Source organism: Eriocheir sinensis, chromosome 5, assembly GCF_024679095.1.
Source record: "Eriocheir sinensis breed Jianghai 21 chromosome 5, ASM2467909v1, whole genome shotgun sequence".
Classification (NCBI taxonomy): Eukaryota; Metazoa; Arthropoda; class Malacostraca; order Decapoda; family Varunidae; genus Eriocheir; species Eriocheir sinensis.
The window spans coordinates 7,376,506-7,395,591 of record NC_066513.1 but is presented as its reverse complement, the minus strand read 5'-3'; the positions used below and the strand labels follow the sequence as shown (position 1 = coordinate 7,395,591).

At 43.0% G+C, this 19,086-nt stretch overlaps 1 protein-coding gene across 2 annotated transcripts in view; it reads right to left on the bottom strand.

Moving 5' to 3' along the window:
• LOC126983865 (alanine aminotransferase 1-like) overlaps positions 1-19,086 on the bottom strand; it is a 179,667-nt gene that overhangs the window by 141,485 nt on the left and 19,096 nt on the right. The window lies entirely within an intron of this gene.

Below are 19,086 nucleotides of genomic sequence, written 5' to 3'. Positions count from 1 at the left end.
TACCCCACATTCGGTAATGTCAGGTGCGCCTATTGAGAAAGGAGGAGCGGGCTAAGAGGTAGAAACGAGAGGAAACGACAGCAGGCGTGGAAAGTGAATCAGTACAACGTGTGGGAAAGGGGGGTGTTAAGTACAAGATCTTGGTTAAGTGGAGAGGTGGGCTGCAGGCGAAAGTAGCATGAGGAGAATGTCTGGTGCTGCTGCAGGGACATACGGAAGAGACGAGGGGGTGGGGGACTGATACGGCAAAGTTTTGGTTAGAACTGTGGTCGGTATTCTCAGACGCTTCCGCCCCTAACGCCAACTATTTTCAAAGGCCGAAAAGAAGATTAACCGAGTTCTAATGAATGTTTTTTTTTCACGTTCATGGTACAGAAGGGTCAAACTACCACCAGGGTCATACCCTACCCCAGGAAATGCCCCAAACTCCAACGAAAGACTTGTCAAATATGAGGCTGGACGCCGAAATGTTTATGAATATGGCCCAAAAGGTGCTGAACGAGATGTAGATAGTAACTTTGTATGTTGGGATGTAGACAGTAGCCTTGTATGTTGGTATGTCGCTATGTTTTGATTTGTTTTCCCTTCAGGAGCAGCCGATTCAAAAGCCAACACCAGCAAGCATCAATGTATGGGCCCGTTTTTTCAGACACTTTTGGCTCTCACTGTAAATATTTCCAAAGGCCACAAAGGAGATTAAGTGATTTTTGCATTAATGGTGCAGAGATCTTGTCACATTATCACTGTATTCATAAAACTACCCATGAAAATACCCACATCATCTATGAAAGCCTCATTAAAGTGTGTGTGTGTGTGTGTGTGTGTGTGTGTGTGTGTGTGTGTGTGTGTGTGTCAGTTCCGAAATGTTTGAGAATATCAAGAACTGATCTAAACTGACCGTAAGATAAGGAAGTAGGGTTAAGTAGTAGTAGTAGTAGTAGTAGTAGTAGTAGTAGTAGAAGAAGTACCTAGCGTTGGTAATAATGTGAGGAGCTTTAAAACACTATTTGGCAAGTAACGGAAAGAGACATTTATGTTAATGAATAAAAATATGGAGTAATACATGTGAGCTTTTTCCAGTCTAATTTGGTGCACAAAGACGAGACTTTCGGAACCCAGCTGGCAAGGGGAGTGTGTGTGGGGGTGGGAGGGACGGCCGCTACGTGACAGGAAGGGGGGAGAGAGAGAGAGAGAGAGAGAGAGAGAGAGAGGGGGGGGGGGGTAAGGTAAAGTTGGGGGCATACGGTATAACTAACTGCGCGTGGCTTCTGTGGTGGGATGAATCCATCACCCCGGGACACAGGGCCAGCGTGACATCCGGGTTACAACAGTTTACCTTCGCCAAGTTTCCCCAATAGGCGCACCTGACATTACCAAATGTAGGGTACAAGCTTGGCGGAGGGACTGTTTTTTGGGCGCCATTAAAGGTAAAGCTAAAGAGTAGCTTAGCTGGATATTTTGTTTTTATTTATTAATGATCCACGTGACATCCTAGAGGTAAATCGAAGTATGTGCTTATCTTTGTATTCATTCATACACACACTGGTAATATTTATGTGGAGTCTGATTCACTTACTAGAGTGAAATTCTACTGTGATAAAGTCACAAATTCGTGTCACTAGTAAAAATGAAACTAGTAATTTAAGTTTTGCCACCATGAAATATACACAAATAGATAAATATGAAAGCTCACGAAGTCACAATAAGAGACATCACCTGCTTTACGCAGTAAAAGTATGCTATTTTAGGAATCTGACACCCGCAATATAGCAGGCTGCTGCTGCCTCGGCCACAGATTATTGCCAGATTGTCATACTCAGCCGATTATATTTCCCGACTTCCTGCTCCAAAAACGAAACTAATTTATGGTTATCGTTAAAAGATCAAGATTCTGATGTTTCTTGGCAATAGTTAGGCGTCAAACACCGTTAAATACTATGCTGTGTACGACAATCTGGCAACGGTAGCTATACGTATTTTCATATTATTGTTCAGTTGTTTATTGAATGATGTGTTAAAAAAAGAATACTAATAATTTTTGCTAGTTTTTGGTTATAAGGATTCTTTACGAAATACAAGTATAACATTACCTTCTTTAACTTAGGAAACGTCCTGAATCCTGGATCGGCTATGGTATTGTTCACAGAGTTATATACCTAGAGCGCGCGCTCCCGTGTTGTGGGGTTGGCGGCGGGTGAGGCAAGCTACCCTGGCGCGGCAGCCATCTTGGGGAGCCCACTTTCCCTCACTCTGTGGTAGTGGTTTTGATGGTGGTGGTGGTGATGGTGGTGGTGATGATGGTGGTGGTGATGGTGGTGGTGGTGGTGGTGGTGGTGGTGATGGTGGTGGTGGTGGTGGTGGTGATGGTGGTGGTGATGATGGTGGTGGTGGTGGTGATAATGGTGGTGGTGGTGTTGTTGGTGGTGATGATGGTGGTGATGGTGGTGGTAATGGTGGTGGTGGTGATAGTGATGGTGGTGGTGATGATGGTAGTGGTGATGGTGGTAGTGGTGATGGTGGTGGTGTTGATGATGGTGGTGGTGGTGGTGGTGATGATGGTGGTGGTGTTATTGGTGGTGGTGGTGGTGGTGGTGGTGATGATGGTGGTGATGGTGGTGATGATGATGATGATGATGATGATGATGATGATGATGATGGTGATGATGATGATGGTGGTGATGATGATGATGATGATGATGATGGTGGTGGTGGTGGTGGTGGTGGTGGTGGTGGTGGTGGTGGTGGTGGTGGTGGTGGTGGTGGTGGTGGTGGTGGTGGTGATGGTGGTGGTGATGGTGGTGGTGGTGATGGTGGTGGTGGTGGTGATGGTGGTGGTGGTGGTGGTACGTGATAGTGGTGGTGGTGATGGTGGTACGTGATAGTGGTGGTGGTGGTGGTGGTGGTACGTGATGGTGGTGGTGGTGGTGGTACGTGATAGTGGTGGTGATGGTGATACGTGATAGTGGTGGTGGTGGTGATGGTTGTGGTGGTGGTGATGGTGATGCGTGATAGAGAGAGAGAGAGAGAGGTTCAGCAGTGTCACGTCAGTCCGTGTCTCTCTCTCTCTCTCTCTCTCTCTCTATCTCTCTCTCTCTCTCTCTCTCTCTCACACCCACACCACCATCACCATCACACCCACACTTTCACACCACCACCCACCTCCACCCACCACCCCCACCACCACCACCACCAGCACCCTCTACCACCACCACCACCACCACCACCACCTACCACTTACCTCCACTTTGACTGGGCTCCCAAAATTAGCTGATGGCTGGATAGGTATATAACTCTGTGGTATTGTTAGGTGCGCCTATTGGATCTTTCATTGAACACACCTGCCATCTGGTGGCCCTGGTGGAACTATAAAAAATAAATATGCATGCGGCGTACGTTCAAATAATTTTTCTTTCTAGTTTTTTGCTATTATTTAGAAATCACATTTTTCTCATAGCTAAGGTATAGAGACACTTGACCTACTAGTGGTATTAATGAAACAGTGAAATGCAAGCAATAGGAAATTTAAATATATTTTTCCCACATAAACAATCGTCACATCCTTTAAAGTTCCATATAGTGAATGTAATATTATAAGATTCTAAAGATATATGTATTATGATTTAAATTAGAAAAATTAGAAAAAGTATATTACTTGCTGCCGGCAGCGTATGATATGTTTCGCAGCAATATAAACAACAACAACAACCGCTCTGATTGGAGGGACAGAGGATGCATCGTGTGTGAGGCAGCGGCGTGCCAGCCGGAGGAATGTTGAGTGGCAAAATTATCAACATTACCTTCCACCACCACCATATGATTTTGAGACCATGACACCATGCCGGACTTGTTTGACTTCTGCTTTATTGCATGAAGGAAATACCTGCCAAGAGGCATTCCTATTAACCACGGGATTGGGTTTTGGAGGATATCTCGATGAATGCTCTCATTTTGCTAACAATAATCATTATAACGACATGAATAATGTATAGCACTCAGATTTTTTATGTAAAAATGATAGTGACCATTACAACTGATATTTTGCTACTTTGGTACAAAAAATTGTCGTTTAAGCCTCGCTAGAGCCCAGAACGCCGCAGCGCTTGGCTCTGGCAGAGGCTCCAGCAGGGCCACCAGATGGCATGTCAGTTCAGTGAAGGACCCAATTATCCATGTATCGACCAGCAAGAAAGGGAGTATGAACAGTTGGGTGAGCTATGCACCGGGATTCGATATTAATAAGGACTTTCCAAGCGTCCTTCAGCCATCTAAGAAGTCCTCCCTCCAGTCCTCCAATGAACTCTATCTTCCAGAGCAGTCTCTAAGGTGGCACCTTACTTATCGAATGCTTTCTGTAGGTCTAAATAAATATCATCAGCTCAACCTTCCCTTTCCTGTAATATGTCAATCACTCATGGGTAAAAGCACATCAAATTCATTGTACAAGATCTTATTCCTCGAAAGCCATACTGTTTGTCCGTCAATCTGCTCTGTCTGTCCAAGCAGTTCATCCATTTATCTGTGATCAGCTTTTCACAGGTCCTCGCTACAACACTTGTCAGAGCAACTGACCTGTAGTTCCCTGGGTATTTGCGTGGTCTTTTTTTTTTTTTTTTTGTGTGTGTGTGTGTGCTTCACTCCTGTCATCATCCGTTCAGCATCATGCACCACTACTAAGACATTCTTTCTCTTCCCATTTTGTCAGGTCTTCTATGTTCTATCACACACATTTCCTTTCTATACTTCTCACACCTTTGATCGCGTCAAGATCACTTTAAACTGACTTTTCTGAAGCATGTCCCAGGCCAGGAGTGAGGGCTAGTAGGTATATACTGTATTTGATGCTTTGACACACAAATCAGCCTCTCTATTGTCTGTCCACAAACTGTTGCCTTCACTTTGAGAAGCTGCCAAGACAGCAAATCTGGCTTATCCCATTCTTTTTCTTTTGTGCCTCATCCAAACATGCTTTTTCTTTAATCAGAAGGAGGCAAAACAAGGGCAAAACCCCCAAAAAGCGTGCAACACGGATACCCACAAAAGGAGATAGGAATAAGTCAATAAGCAAGGTCAGCTTTGATAGGTGTCTCAAAAGGGTTCAAGTCAATGGAAGAAAATACAGTGAAAAGAAATCTATTGATTGTTGTCGGTGGTGGTGGTGGTGGTGGTGGGGGTGTTGTAGCGTAACGCAACTCTTTGTGATTCAGGGCAAGAGGTTTGTGGAGCGAGTTGTGAGATTCAATATGGCGGCGCGGCAGCTTCGGCGGCGTCACCTCGGGATAAGGATAGGGCATCAAAATATATAGAGGCCAGTGGACGAAATATTTTGAGAGGTGCGACATCTCTCTTGCTCGCGAATGATCACACTATGTATTGCCTGGGGGTTGGGATGTAATGTTCCTCCCTTCTCCTTTGTTGTTTATTTGCAACAATAAACGATCAATTAATCATCAATCACAAGCTTGTATCACCGGCCGCGCCTCCCGCCCCGCGTAAACAACTCACACGCTAGTGCTAATGCCTCTAGAGAGGGCCTTGCTAGAACGCACCTAGAGTGCGCGCTACCAACGGCGGATATAGCCTATAGGTTCCCTTCATTATAGTTACCACAGCTAGTTTGTTTGTTGGTCAGTTTAGTGTATCAGCTAAAGCTTTATAAACAATAAATGCAAAACATGCAGTATACAAGACAGGTATATATACTTGCAACAGTAATAGTATCGTGGTATCGTATAGGTTATTGTACATCTGGCAGTCGGCAGCCGTTTCCACGCGTTCCATAATGATTGGCGTCGGTTTCTCGAAATATTCGTGTGTAGCAAAATAACGAAGATTCATATGCTTCATACTGATATCACATATTAATCTAGGGTATTTTCTGCGTTTTTTTCTGTAGGGCTATTTTTTTTTTACACTTGACAATAAAAAAAATATCGTTTTGATAGAAGTGCTTGAGGGGTGGCCACTTCTGGCCACCCTTGGTGCTTGTAGTGTTAAGGAGTTAATGGTTACACCCTACATAGCAATTTTCTATTAGTAATGGGATAGTATAAACATGCCAAGAAAACATCAAGTGGAAATGAGGTAATGTGGAACTCAAAGAAGGCAAAAAAGTTTAGAAACTGCCTTTTTTTTTACAACAAAGGAGACAGCTCAAGGGCACACAAAAAAGGAAACAATAATAAAAAAAAGTCCGCTACTCGCTGCTCCTAAAAAGAATCAAAAGAGGTGGCTGTAAGAGAGGTCAATTTCGGGAGGAGAGGTGTCCTGATACCCTCCTCTTGAAAGAGTTCAAGTCGTAGTCAGGAGGAAATACAGATGAAGGAAGATTGTTCCAGAGTTTACCAGCGTGAGGGATGAAAGGGTGAAGATGCTGGTTAACTCGTGCGTGAGGGATTTGGATAGTATAAGGATGAGCATGAGTAGAAAGTCGCGTGCAGCGGGGCCGCGGGAGGGGGTAGCCATGCAGTTATAGTATTTCCACGAGAATCTGCATGGCGGGAGGGAGGTGGCGGCTGGGGGGTCAGCCAAGGTCAGCACCTCCCCGTGCCTTGCCACACACTCTCAACACCTCCCTCTTCCTCTCATATGTCAGATATTTACTACCTTTAAATGAATTTAATTAAATAATTGAATAATCGAATAAGGTCATATAGTATTCAGATTGTTTCGTTTTTAGGATAATAACAAATATTTTGTGTAAATACCAGGACACTTGACAACGTTGGAATACAACGTTGTCAAGTGTCCTGGTATTTACACAAAATATTTGTTATTATCCTAAAAACGAAACAATCTTAACACTATATGACCTTATTGGATTATCCAGTTATTTAATTAAATTCATTTAAAGGTAGTAAATAACTGACAGATGAGAGGAAGCGAGGAGTATTGAAAGTGCGTGGCAGATGCGGGGCTTAGCTGACCCCACAGCTCCCCCCCCCACCCCCCCACCCCCGCCAGATTCTCCTGGAGCGACTATAGCAAGTTCAGAATGTAGTGCCAGATTTTTATAGTGTTAAGTGAGGCCCGCAGTGGCCGTTAATTTTCTCACGCCAGAGGCCCCTCCCCCCTCCCCGGCGTTACCCTTACTCTCCGCCAGACACACTCCATGACCCGCCGCACGACCAGACACGCCCGCTGCCCGCCCAAATTCTTGGCTTGGCGTCCGCCACCTCATCCTCCAGTCACGTAGTCCACTCCACGCTGTTTCTAGAAGCTTCTTTGCGCCGCCCCTTGTGCCCGCGCCCGGTGCTGAGATGCCATAAAGTCCCTTATAAATTTACCTTCCCCGTAAGTATTGAACCCAAAATAGATTTTTGCCACGAATAACCTTGAAAACCATACCATCTGAATTTCTTTGTAACACATCAGTGGACGTTGTTAATTTCCTCCCCTATTATTAATTTAAGAAATGTAAGCCTTTCCGGCAATCTCCCTCCCGTCTCTGCCCTCTCCCGGGCCCGTATAAAAGAGCCTGCAGCCCTTCACATCATCACATGCCCCGGAGACACGCCAGTCCTCGTCGACAGGCCGACTTGGTCGGCTAGATTTCTATCGCCAATAGAGCTGGTCTGTCTGCTCCCTGCTACGGGCCGCCTGTGGCAAAGGCCCGTGCTCCCTCGTGTAAGAGGGAGCAATCTTCCCCCCCTTCACATGCCCCTCATTCTACCCCCCTCTTCAACTTCAGATAAGCGCAACGCTGTGCATTGAATAACGCCCTCCCCACCCCCCAGTGAATCCAACCCCCTATCTCCACAGTGCATTATTCTCCCCCTGCTATTATACTGCTTACTATCTTAGTGAAATATGCCCCTCACACGCCCCTCATTCTGCTCCTCTCTCCAACTCCAGGCCCTGTTTTGTAACCAGTCGACCACGTGTCTGTCCACACACACACACACACACACACACACACAAATGTCCTCTTACCCCAATTTGTATTTAAATATGTAGTCGCGTTCTTGTTACCTTTGTGAGCGTTCATAGGACCGGCAGGGGCAAGTTGTTTGGGTGTAAGGTTACCAGAAGTCCTTGTTTTTCATGGTGTAAGTTTCACTAGGCTAGCCTAGGGTACAACTATTATACTATTCCTTATCATTGTAGCAAAATGTAATATCAAAGTAAATTCCCATTGTAACTACATTATTTTTCTTATTTTTATCATTGTCCCTTTCATCTAATCTTTAAGGTTACGGTGGGTTGGCCGGAAATTGCACACGGGAAAAAGTGCCTCACGTCCTCCATCAAGTTTCACGCTACCTCAATTTTTTTTTTTTTTTTCGTCTCGCCCGGCGTGATTGAGTGTAATCATCAGTCAAGTTTGTCATTTTCACTTTTCAGTCTTATTTTCTCCCCATTGAACATTCGACCCTCATCGTGGGGTGGTGGCAGCCTACCTTCATCGTTGCACTCAGTTACGCGGAAGTAGTTATCCAGTATAATTTTGTCGATATTCATTAAATTAAATAAATATTTGTTCAAATACATTAAAAAGTAAATCTATATAATCCCCGTGAGTTCTCGGGGCATTACAAGAAGAGCAGTCAGAGTGAACATATCGATAGAAGATAGAGAGGCAACATGGCCGCGGAAATTAAGAGGTAGAAGAAGGGTTAGTAACAACTGACATCTCTTGGTAAAGGAGAGCTTGGAACACAACTGCAACCTTGTTCCCACAGACTTGTTGTTAGCAGGTAAGTAACAGGTAAGTGATAATCTCTGGAGTGGAGGGTAATCCAGGCATTGAGGCGATTGAAAAAGAACATAAAAACATAGGGAGACTGCAAGAGGCCGAATGGTCAACACCGGGCAGCTCCAGATTCACCCCCCACTACCACCTATCATCCTCATCCATGTAGCTATCAAGTCTACACTTAAAACAAGCTATTGTCCCTGCACTCACTATGTGATTGCTAAGTCTATTCCATTTCCGCACCACCCTATTACTAAACCAATGTCTGCCTATTTCCCTCCTAAATCTATACTTTTCTAATCTAAATCAATTACTGTGTGTTCTATCCTGCTGGCTAATTCTCAGTACAGTGGAACCTCGGTTTTCGTGATTAATCCCTTCGAAAAAAGTCTGACGAAAACCGAACCAATATTTCCCATAAGAAATAATGTAAATCCAATTAATCCGTTCCAGACAACCAAAAAAAATAACAAAAAATACATTTTATAGAAAATAACTAGTTTTACATACAGAAAACGAGAGAAAAAAAAATATAAAGACTAATGAAATGGATAAATGAACATTTAATATCACTTTTACCTTTATTTAAGACTCTTGGCGTATGGAAGACGGCGATGAGGGGAGAGGGAGGAGGAGACTATCGTTTGAAAGGGGAGATCGGCCACGTGTACGCCATTTTCGTACTTTGCTACGAGTTCTTTCTTGAATTCTATGGTGTTTCTCCCTTTTTTTTATCAAAGGGCTGGCACTCGGAACTTTCCTTAGCCCCATGGTTGCTTATTTAGCAGTCAGACTCAATAAACAAGCACAAAACGCAATGAATGACACTCACTCAACGAGAAACAAAGGCAGATTGACGGCCGCCGCTGAACCTTGAAACACTCCTTTATGGTAACACTGCGATCTAGAGCTTTCGGTCAACGTTATTAAGTACAAGCCACGTATTTTCGTCAGACTGTGTTATTTTCAGCAAAGCAGCCTGATCATTCCATAATCTTTAAAATAACTGGGCTACATAAGGTCACATTTGTTGATTTCAATGCTTGTCTTTAGTCACATGGTCCTCCTCTCTTACGCAATAACAAGAACAATAGCCGCCCAAGAATAGCTTTTTGCACCCTGTATGTAAGCGTTTTAAAATAAAATTTTTGATATAGGCCAAAAGCATGCGAAATATACTACAGTGGGTTGGCAGCTTAAAGCTCGCCCATGGACATGTAAGCATTCTGTCATCTGTACGCAAGAAATCTGAGTAACTACCCTATATAAACCTTCCTGCCCAGCATAGAAGATGATTATCGATGTAGTACTTACCTCATGGATGAAATATGAATGAGAAAACAGTCGAGTCCACGGTTCAGCTGACGACATTGTTAGAACACGGTGTTGCCGCTTCCTCGATGTAAAATGCCTATAGATTGAGTAATTGTATATTTCGCCGTTCTTCTACTTCCACTTATAAATAAACAAACTGAAATTCACGGAATTTACTCCAATGGGAGACGAGCATAGGGCTGTAGGTCACGAACGCATGGGATGCTTTGTGTGGGCGCTGGATTCCGGGAATTGAGTGGCCGAGTCACGCGAGCAGGCGGGCGAGCTTGGTACGGACCATTTTCAACTGTACGAAATCCGAGCGGATGTACGAAAACTGGGACAAAATTTCGACGAAAAAAGTAGTCGAAAATCGAGTCGTACGAAAACTAGGGCATACGAAAACCGAGGTTTGACTGTACTTAACTTATATCACCTTTGTTGTATATAACCCTTGACCCATTTGAATAATTCTATCGGATCTCCTAGCACTCTTCGTCTTTCTAGTGCATGTAAGTTGAGATGTTTCAGCCTATCTTGATATGGGAGGTACAGTCGACGATAGAGTAGTGTCACGGTTTTCAGAATGTTTAGCCTGGTGGCGGTATCTGGCAACTATCCCACGGTGACGCATTTACTGGCGATGTCAGTGACGCGTTTCAGTGTGTACCGTGTGTGTGTGACCGTGAAGTTATAATATTGTATAATGTTATATCATATTATAATGTAGTTAGAAATATACCAGATTACATGAATTCAATTTAGAAATGCGATAATGAATGTCTTCTACATGATGATGATGACGAGGTAAAACATCACGAACAGTCTGAAACACTTTTTCTTATTAAACTTTGAAAATACCATGTGCAATGCTGTCCTTCACAGAGGCAGATAGTGACTAATGCTCCTTACCATCAAACAGCAAATAGGCTTGAGGGTCTGTTAACTCGCAGCCTTAATTCCCGTCACTATAAAGCCTCCAAGACAATTCAGATCATTAAAAATCTAAATTCATTTCTCCGTGAAGATTACGTAATATCTAAGTATAAATACGTGTGTGTGTGTGTGTGTGTGTGTGTGTGTGTGTGTGTTGAGCGCGGCGCGTCGCTGACTAGCTGACCCCTTTGTCGCTGATGGACCACAGAGTTATATACCTAGAGCAACCACCACCACAGTGAGAGAAAGTGGGCTCCCCAAGCTGGCTGCCGCGCCAGGGTAGCTTGCCTCAACCGCCGCCAACCCCACAACACGGGAGCGCGCGCTCTCGGTCTATAACTCTGTGTGATGGACATGTCTCCCGTCCCCACCCAGCCTCTCTCTCTCTCTCTCTCTCTCTCTCTCTCTCTCTCTCTCTCTCTCCTATTTTTTTAGGTATTAAAAATTATACGTTTCCACAGCCACTGACGTGTCAGCTCAACTGCAGTGCCTACAGACATAAGGGCTTTAATAGAATACCTCTGTGATCCATGGCCGCGCCGTCAAAGCCCGCAGTCGACGACGTCATCATGTGAACGTTTATATCCTATTATTACGTATAATGCTGACTCTGTCCTCCCATTTAATATTAAATCTAATATCCTTATGAACACTGTTACCTAATGAATCCCCAACCTCTATGTTGCTTATTATGTCCTCTATAACAACAGATCCAAGATATTTTCTTCCCTCATTGGTGTTCTAATTAACTGCTTAAGGAAACTATCCTGTATCACATTTAACAAATCCTGCGCCTCCTGGTCTCCTGATAAAGTATCCCACTCTATGTTCCTATAATTATAATCTCCAATTACACACACATTCCTATATCTTGAAATACTAATCAGGGGTGTGGAGTCGGAGTCGGTGGAGTCGGGTACTTTTAGCCGGAGTCGGAGTCGGAGTCTGTAAAAATACCCCCGACTCCGACTCCTTAACGTAATCCTTTCTCGTGTAATGTAGTTGTGGAGTTTTTTCTTTTACATTATCTAGATGTTGTCTATATAGAGTAGCTACACGTAATTTGGATGTAAAGAAAAATTACCTCAAGAGAGTCTACCGGCACTACAGGCAGCATCTAAAAAATAAATAAGTAAAAAAAAAAAAAAATGCAATAGAGGGGGAGGGGCATGGGGGCCGGAGTCGGAGTCGCAACTTTAAAATTTCCCGGAGTCGGAGAATTTTAACTCCAACTCCACACCCCTGCAACTAATTTCCTGAAAATAGGGTTGGCTACTATCCCTGTTAAGGTTGGGCGGTCTATAAAGTACTCCCATGACAAGACTCTCCTTCCTACCTATTGTTTCTACCCAGAGGGATTCTGTAATGCTATCTACCTTGATTGAGTTGTTAAGGACACACTTAAGATTGTCCCTGACGAAGAGTGCGACCCCACCCCCCTTCCTGCCTTTTCGATCTTGGTGGAATAACCAATATCCTTCAATCTCTAATTCTGGAAGAAAGTGTCTGTCTGCAGTATTAATCCATGACTCTGTGATCGCTATCATATCAAATTTCTCTACGCACGCCTTTCCCCGCAATAAATCTATCTTATTCCTAATACTTCTACTGTTTGTATAGTACACATTTAGACCTACCCCTTGATTTACCCTAAACTGTTATCATTATTATTACATTTTATGTTCCAATTAGATATTGCCATCTAAAGCCCCCTCTTACCCACCTGTGGCAAATATGCATCAGACTGGGGTGTGGGACTGACATGCATCATTACAAGTTTTTTTATTCAGAAATATGCTGCATTTTTCCAGGCTACAGAAGTAACCTAACCTGACTGCCTAACATGGCAAACCGAAGCAGTATCTTTACTTCTGAACTATCAGACAGTGAATCAAACTATATCTAAAGCCCCGTTCACTAGGGCTGGGCACGATACGATTCCGGAATCGATTCCAGCGATTCCGCTTCAAGCTTCCAGGTATCGAGTGGTATGACTGGTATCGATACCTTGGCTTGACGATTCCACTAGCTTAATTTCTCCTGGCAATCTGGCAGACAATGGCATCGTGGAGGGAAAAACGGCATTTGATTGGTCGATACTCTGTGTCTGTGACGTCAGGCAAGTGTTGCCAGATGCGCGTGCCTCCGTCAGGCCCAGTACATAAATAAGGGTGGAGGAGCGACCCACGGCAGTCCAGCCGCGCTTCACCATCCATATGAACAAAATTATTTTTTTTTTTTTTATTACTATTTAACAATTCCTTGCTGTAGTGTAGCCTTTCCTCTCTCGAAAAATATAATTCATTCAACAGAACTCATATACTCGTGTTCACGGGAGAGGAACAAACACGTCACTGTCAACATCATTAGTCATGGCCTCTACTTCAAAGCGATCTAGAAAAGCTCCAGTATGGACATACATGGAGAAAACAGGGCCTGACATCACTGTGTGCCTTATTTGTAAGGATTCCTTGAAATATTGTGGAAATACTTCAAACATGACTAAACATATACGTACCAGACATCCGATTGAATTTGCGCAAATGCAGGAGGACACGACCCCTGTCGCTGCCTCACACATGTCTGATCCTGAAAGTGAGAGATTGCCCGGCACATCAACTGCAACATTGCAACCAACTTTGATGCAAACAATAGACAGGACTCAGTCTTACAGAAATGACTCTATCAAAAAGAATCAACTAGATCTTCTTTTGGTAAAAATGGTAGCTAAAGATCTTCAGCCATTGTCCATCACTGAAGATAAAGGATTTAAGGACTTCGTTCAGGGCCTGAATCCTCGCTATAAGCTACCTAGTCGCCGTGAATTGACGAGAACTCTTTTACCTAATATGTATGAACAAGAAGTAGCAAGAATCAGCAAGGAACTTGAAAATGTTGAGGACATTGCATTAACAACTGACATCTGGACTTCCAGACAAACACAAGGATTTATCACAGTCACGGCACACTTCATTTCTTCAGACTATAATATCAAATCAGCTGTTTTAGAGACTGCAAGGATGACAAAAAATCATACAGCAGAGAATATTGCAGAAGACCTTACAAGTATATGCAATAAATGGAACATTCTAAGTAAAATATGCTGTGTGATTACTGATAATGCTGCTAATATGACCTCAGCAATAAAATCACATATGAAATTGCGCAATATTCCATGCTTTGCGCACACACTCAATTTAGTAGTACAAGATTCACTGAAGAATACAAAAGATTTACAAATAGTAAAAGATAAAGTAAAGCAAATTGTGACCTTTTTCCACCATAGTGTCAAAGCAACTGATAAACTTAGCCAGCTTCAAGTACAACACAATGTTCCAGTTAAGAAGCTTATTCAAGATGTAGAGACAAGGTGGAACTCTACCTATCATATGCTGGAACGCTTCGTGCAGCAAAGTAATCTTGTCACCACTACGCTTTGCTTGCTCGGAAAAAATCATTTGTGCATTAGTAATGATGAGCTTAGCCTCATAAAAAAGGTCATACCTCTACTGGAATACTTTGATGAAGCAACCAAAGAATTATCAGCAGAAAAATTTACTTCACTCTCTAAAGTTATTCCAATTGTAAGAGGTCTGCAAGATTCCCTGCAAATGATTGATGATGACATGGATGGACTGACATTAAGAAATATTCCATTATCTGAAGAACTCAAAAAGCAGATGAGTCGGAGATTTGCTACAGTGGAAGGGATTTTCCTTGTTGGGGCAGCAACCATTCTAGACCCCAGATTTAAGAAGCTACCCTTCGCAGATGCTTCCAACATCAAGGCCATCGAAGAGCGTTTAAAAAACATACTACGCTCTAAGTATACAAATTATGCTTCAGAAAGTTCAACTGCGCCTTCTGTGCCGAGCCTCCCTGGCCCTGAATCAACAATAAAGTCAGGGAAAAAGTCTCTGTGGAATAGCTTTGATGCTAAAGCAGAAAAGACCTCACAAATAGTCTCAAATCCATCTGCTGAGGCAATAATGGAGTTGAGGCGATATTTTGAGGAGCCAAGAGTCATGAGAAGTGAAGATCCTCTCTCATGGTGGAAGAAAAAAGCACCCTTATTTCCAAACCTTTCTAAAATAGCAAAGGGAATCTTATGTGTACCAGCAACATCAGTCCCATCTGAGAGGCTTTTCTCCAAAGCAGGAGAATTAATATCTCAAAGGCGAAGCACTCTAAAAGAAAAAAATGTCAACATGATTCTATTTCTTAACAAGAACTTGAAATAAATCAATAAAAAAATGCTACTCCTGAATAAGGAGAGGACTGCTACTCCTGAATAAGGAGAGGACTGCTACTCCTGAATAAGGAGAGGACTGCTACTCCTGAATAAGGAGGACTGCTACTCCTGAATAAGGAGAGGACTGCTACTCCTGAATAAGGAGAGGACTGCTACTCCTGAATAAGGAGAGGACTGCTACTCCTGAATAAGGAGAGGACTGCTACTCCTGGATAAGGAGGGGACTGCTACTCCTGTATAAGGAGAGAACTTAAATTCTCATTTCATTAAGGAAATATATTATATGTATTTTTAGTGTATAAACATATTATATGTAGATTATATGTACTTGTATAAGTATATGTATTTTTCTTCGAGAGGATAATGTAAAATAAAGGAATATTTATTTACAAATGTAGCAACAAACATAGTCATACTTTAAGGAAATATATTATATGTATCTTTAATACAGAAGTCTATTATATGTATATTACATATATTTGTATATGTATTTTCTTCGACAGGATAAAATGAAGTAAAGGAATATTTATTTATGAATGTAGCAACAGTCATACTTTAGGGATGAAATATTTTTTTACCATTCCTTTGTTATATATATATATATATATATATATATATATATATATATATATATATATATATATATATATATATATATATATATATATATATTGGTTTCTTTAAAAGGAATCTCCTTTTATTCTGTGATACGGAACTGGGATTAGATATTGGCTGTGATTATACACTGAACTATTTTTGTAATATTGTAATTTATTGCAATCTTGCATATGCATTCCCATCTTAATGAATATCGAATACCTCACTCATTTGTTTTTGTTCCTCCTCCTTAAATAAGATCAGTGGTTTTACATATTATATATATATATATATATATATATATATGAGAGAGAGAGAGAGAGAGAGAGTGTGTGTGTGTGTGTGTGTAATTCACCTAGGCCCGATCACGAGTCGTCTCGCTCTCGCCAGCAGGTACCCTCTCGCCACGAGCAATGCTCATTATTGTCGATCTATGGGCACTGCCAAGCCCTCACACACCACACACCCCATCCCCCTTGCTTAAGGGGGGACAGTAACCACTCCTAGTAAGCGGAAAGAATTCGGCCTGAGCAGGACTCGAACCGCCGCCTGCTTGGCCGTGAAGCCTTGCAATGCGGCGCCCTAACCACTTACACCACGGAGTGGTGTGTGTGTGTGTGTGTGTGTGTGTGTGTGTGTGTAAAAAATAATATGGAATCGCTTCACACACTGCCACAATATCATGGGGAATCGTGATTGCAATGAGTCGATACCATAATCGTGAAACGCATGGAGTGATTCCAGAATCGATGGCGCAAGGAGGCGATACGAGATTCGTCAAGGACGTGAAGCGATACCGGAATCGATGGCGCAAGGAGACGATACCAGAATCGTTTGGCAACTCCCGGCCGCGCGGGAGGCAGAACGATGGAAGCGATTCCGGAATCGATACCAGCGATTCCAACAGCCTCTGGAATCGGAATCGGCGATTCTCAAAAAAGCGATTCTTGCCCACCCCTACCGTTCACACTGTGCCAACTCTGGGCCAAGACAACCCACGACTCTAGGGTACACGAGGTCTTGGGTGTTGATGTGAAAGGGTCGGGCATGTCTTGAAAGAGGTCTTGAGATTGCTGCGCCAACGTCGTGACGGGAGTCTGGAGTCGTGAGGGGTAGCGCAAAAAAGTATTCCATGCTAAACTTTCACAAGAGTCGGCAAGAGTCTGGACCAACCGTCACTTCCGGTTGAGGTCTGGGGCAGTCGTGACGGCTGTCATCAGCAGTCTTGGCTTGTCATGAGACAGTCGTAACGACTGTCGGGGCCATTTTTCAAATTTTTTACCGTTTCCTGTCAGCACAATCGTCTGTGCCGACTACTTAAGAATGATGAGCGACTGTCGTGACGACAGTCTTCGCCTAATGATGGACGTTCATGATGACTGTCGGCTCAGTAATACTGGCTAACACTGCCGCTATCAAGAAATTTCTATTTCTATTTTGCAATCACAAGCACAATAACAACTTCTGGGCACGGTTACGTTTCGCTGGCACAAACTTGGGAGCCGCACAGTACGCAACCACTCCTTTTGCCTCGATCTCTCTTGTGTTGAATGACACAACTAGGGTTGCCACCCTGAGGTCAGAAAAATGTGGAATGCAACATCTCACTCTCCAATACGGAATGGATCCATATTTAAAGGAACGGGTGGCAACCCTAAAATTTCTCGAGCATGCAATGAGTGACAGTCGCAGCACGCTGCTGGTGGAGGCAAAAGGGAGGGGGAGGGACGTTACGTCGCGTATTTTACACGTATTTTAGGACGAACCTTTGACAAATTTTACGGGCTGGTTTTGTGATTAACCAAAAAGTGCGCTCACTACAATTTTAAGATATACTGATTTTATCTGCTTGACCATTAAGAACATAAGAACATAAGAACGCAGGAGTCTACAAGAGGCCGGTAGGCCTGTACGAGGCAGCTCCTTTGACCCTAAGCTCCCGTGTATCTAACCCCACCTAATATCGCTGTCCATGAATTTATCTAGTCTATTTTTGAATGTGACAATTGTATTGGCACTCACCACATGACTGCTAAGCCTATTCCACTCATCCACAACCCTGTTAGTAAACCAATTTTTGCCTATGTCCCTGTTGAATCTGAATTTATCCAGTTTAAACCCGTTACTTCGTGTCCTACCCGGTTCTCTTACCAACAAAACCTTATGAATGTCTCCCTTATTAAAGCCCTTCATCCATTTATAGACCTCGATCATGTCTCCACGCACCCTTCGCCTTTCTAGAGAATGCAAGTTTAACTGTTTGAGTCTTTCCTCGTATGGCAAGTTTCTCAACCCCTGAATCATCTTAGTCATTCTCCTCTGCACCGATTCTAACATTTTGATATCCATTCTATAGTAAGGTGACCAGAACTGAACCGCATAGTCAAGATGAGGTCTAACTAATGCTAAATATAGTTTGAGGAAGACTTCGGGGCTTCTGTTGCTTACGCTCCTTGAAATAAATCCCAGTACCCTATTAGCTCGATTTCTAGCTTGAATGCATTGTGCCCTTGGACCTACTTATGAGAGTGTCATTTAAGCAATAGTTATGTGAGGGGTTGTTCCTACCTACACTCAGAATACTGCACTTCCCTACATTGAACTCCATCTGCCATTTATCCGCCCAGTCATACAATCTGTTGAGTTCACCTTGGAGAATACTAGCGTCCTGATCCGACTCAATTACTCTACCGATCTTGGTATCATCTGCAAATTTACTAACATCACTACTAATTCCTGTATCTAAGTCATTGATATAAATAATAAACAAAAGTGGACCTAATACCGAACTTTGTGGGACCCCACTCGTAACACATCCCCAGTCAGATCTTTTACCATTGATTTGCACTCTTTGCTTCCTATTGCTAAGCCACGCCTTGACCCAGTTCAAAACTTTACCCTCTACTCCGTGAGCCTGTAATTTAAGCAACAGTCGTTGGTGAGGAACTTTGTCAAACGCTTTACTAAAATCAAGATATATTACATCATAATTTTCATCTCTGTCAACCGCCTCAAATACTTTATTGTAGAAGGACAACAGATTGGTGAGGCATGACCTACCTTTTGTGAACCCATGCTGCGAGTCGTGAATTAAGCTGTTTCTCTAAATGCTCCCGAATGTTCCTGGCTATTATGGACTCCAGCATCTTCCCTATAACCGATGTTAAGCTAATTGGGCGATAGTTTGAAGCAACTGACCTGTCCCCCTTTTTAAAAATCGGCGTCACATTAGCTACTTTCCATAGGCTCGGCACATAGCCAGTATTTACCGACATCTTAAAGATGTCGGTTAGTG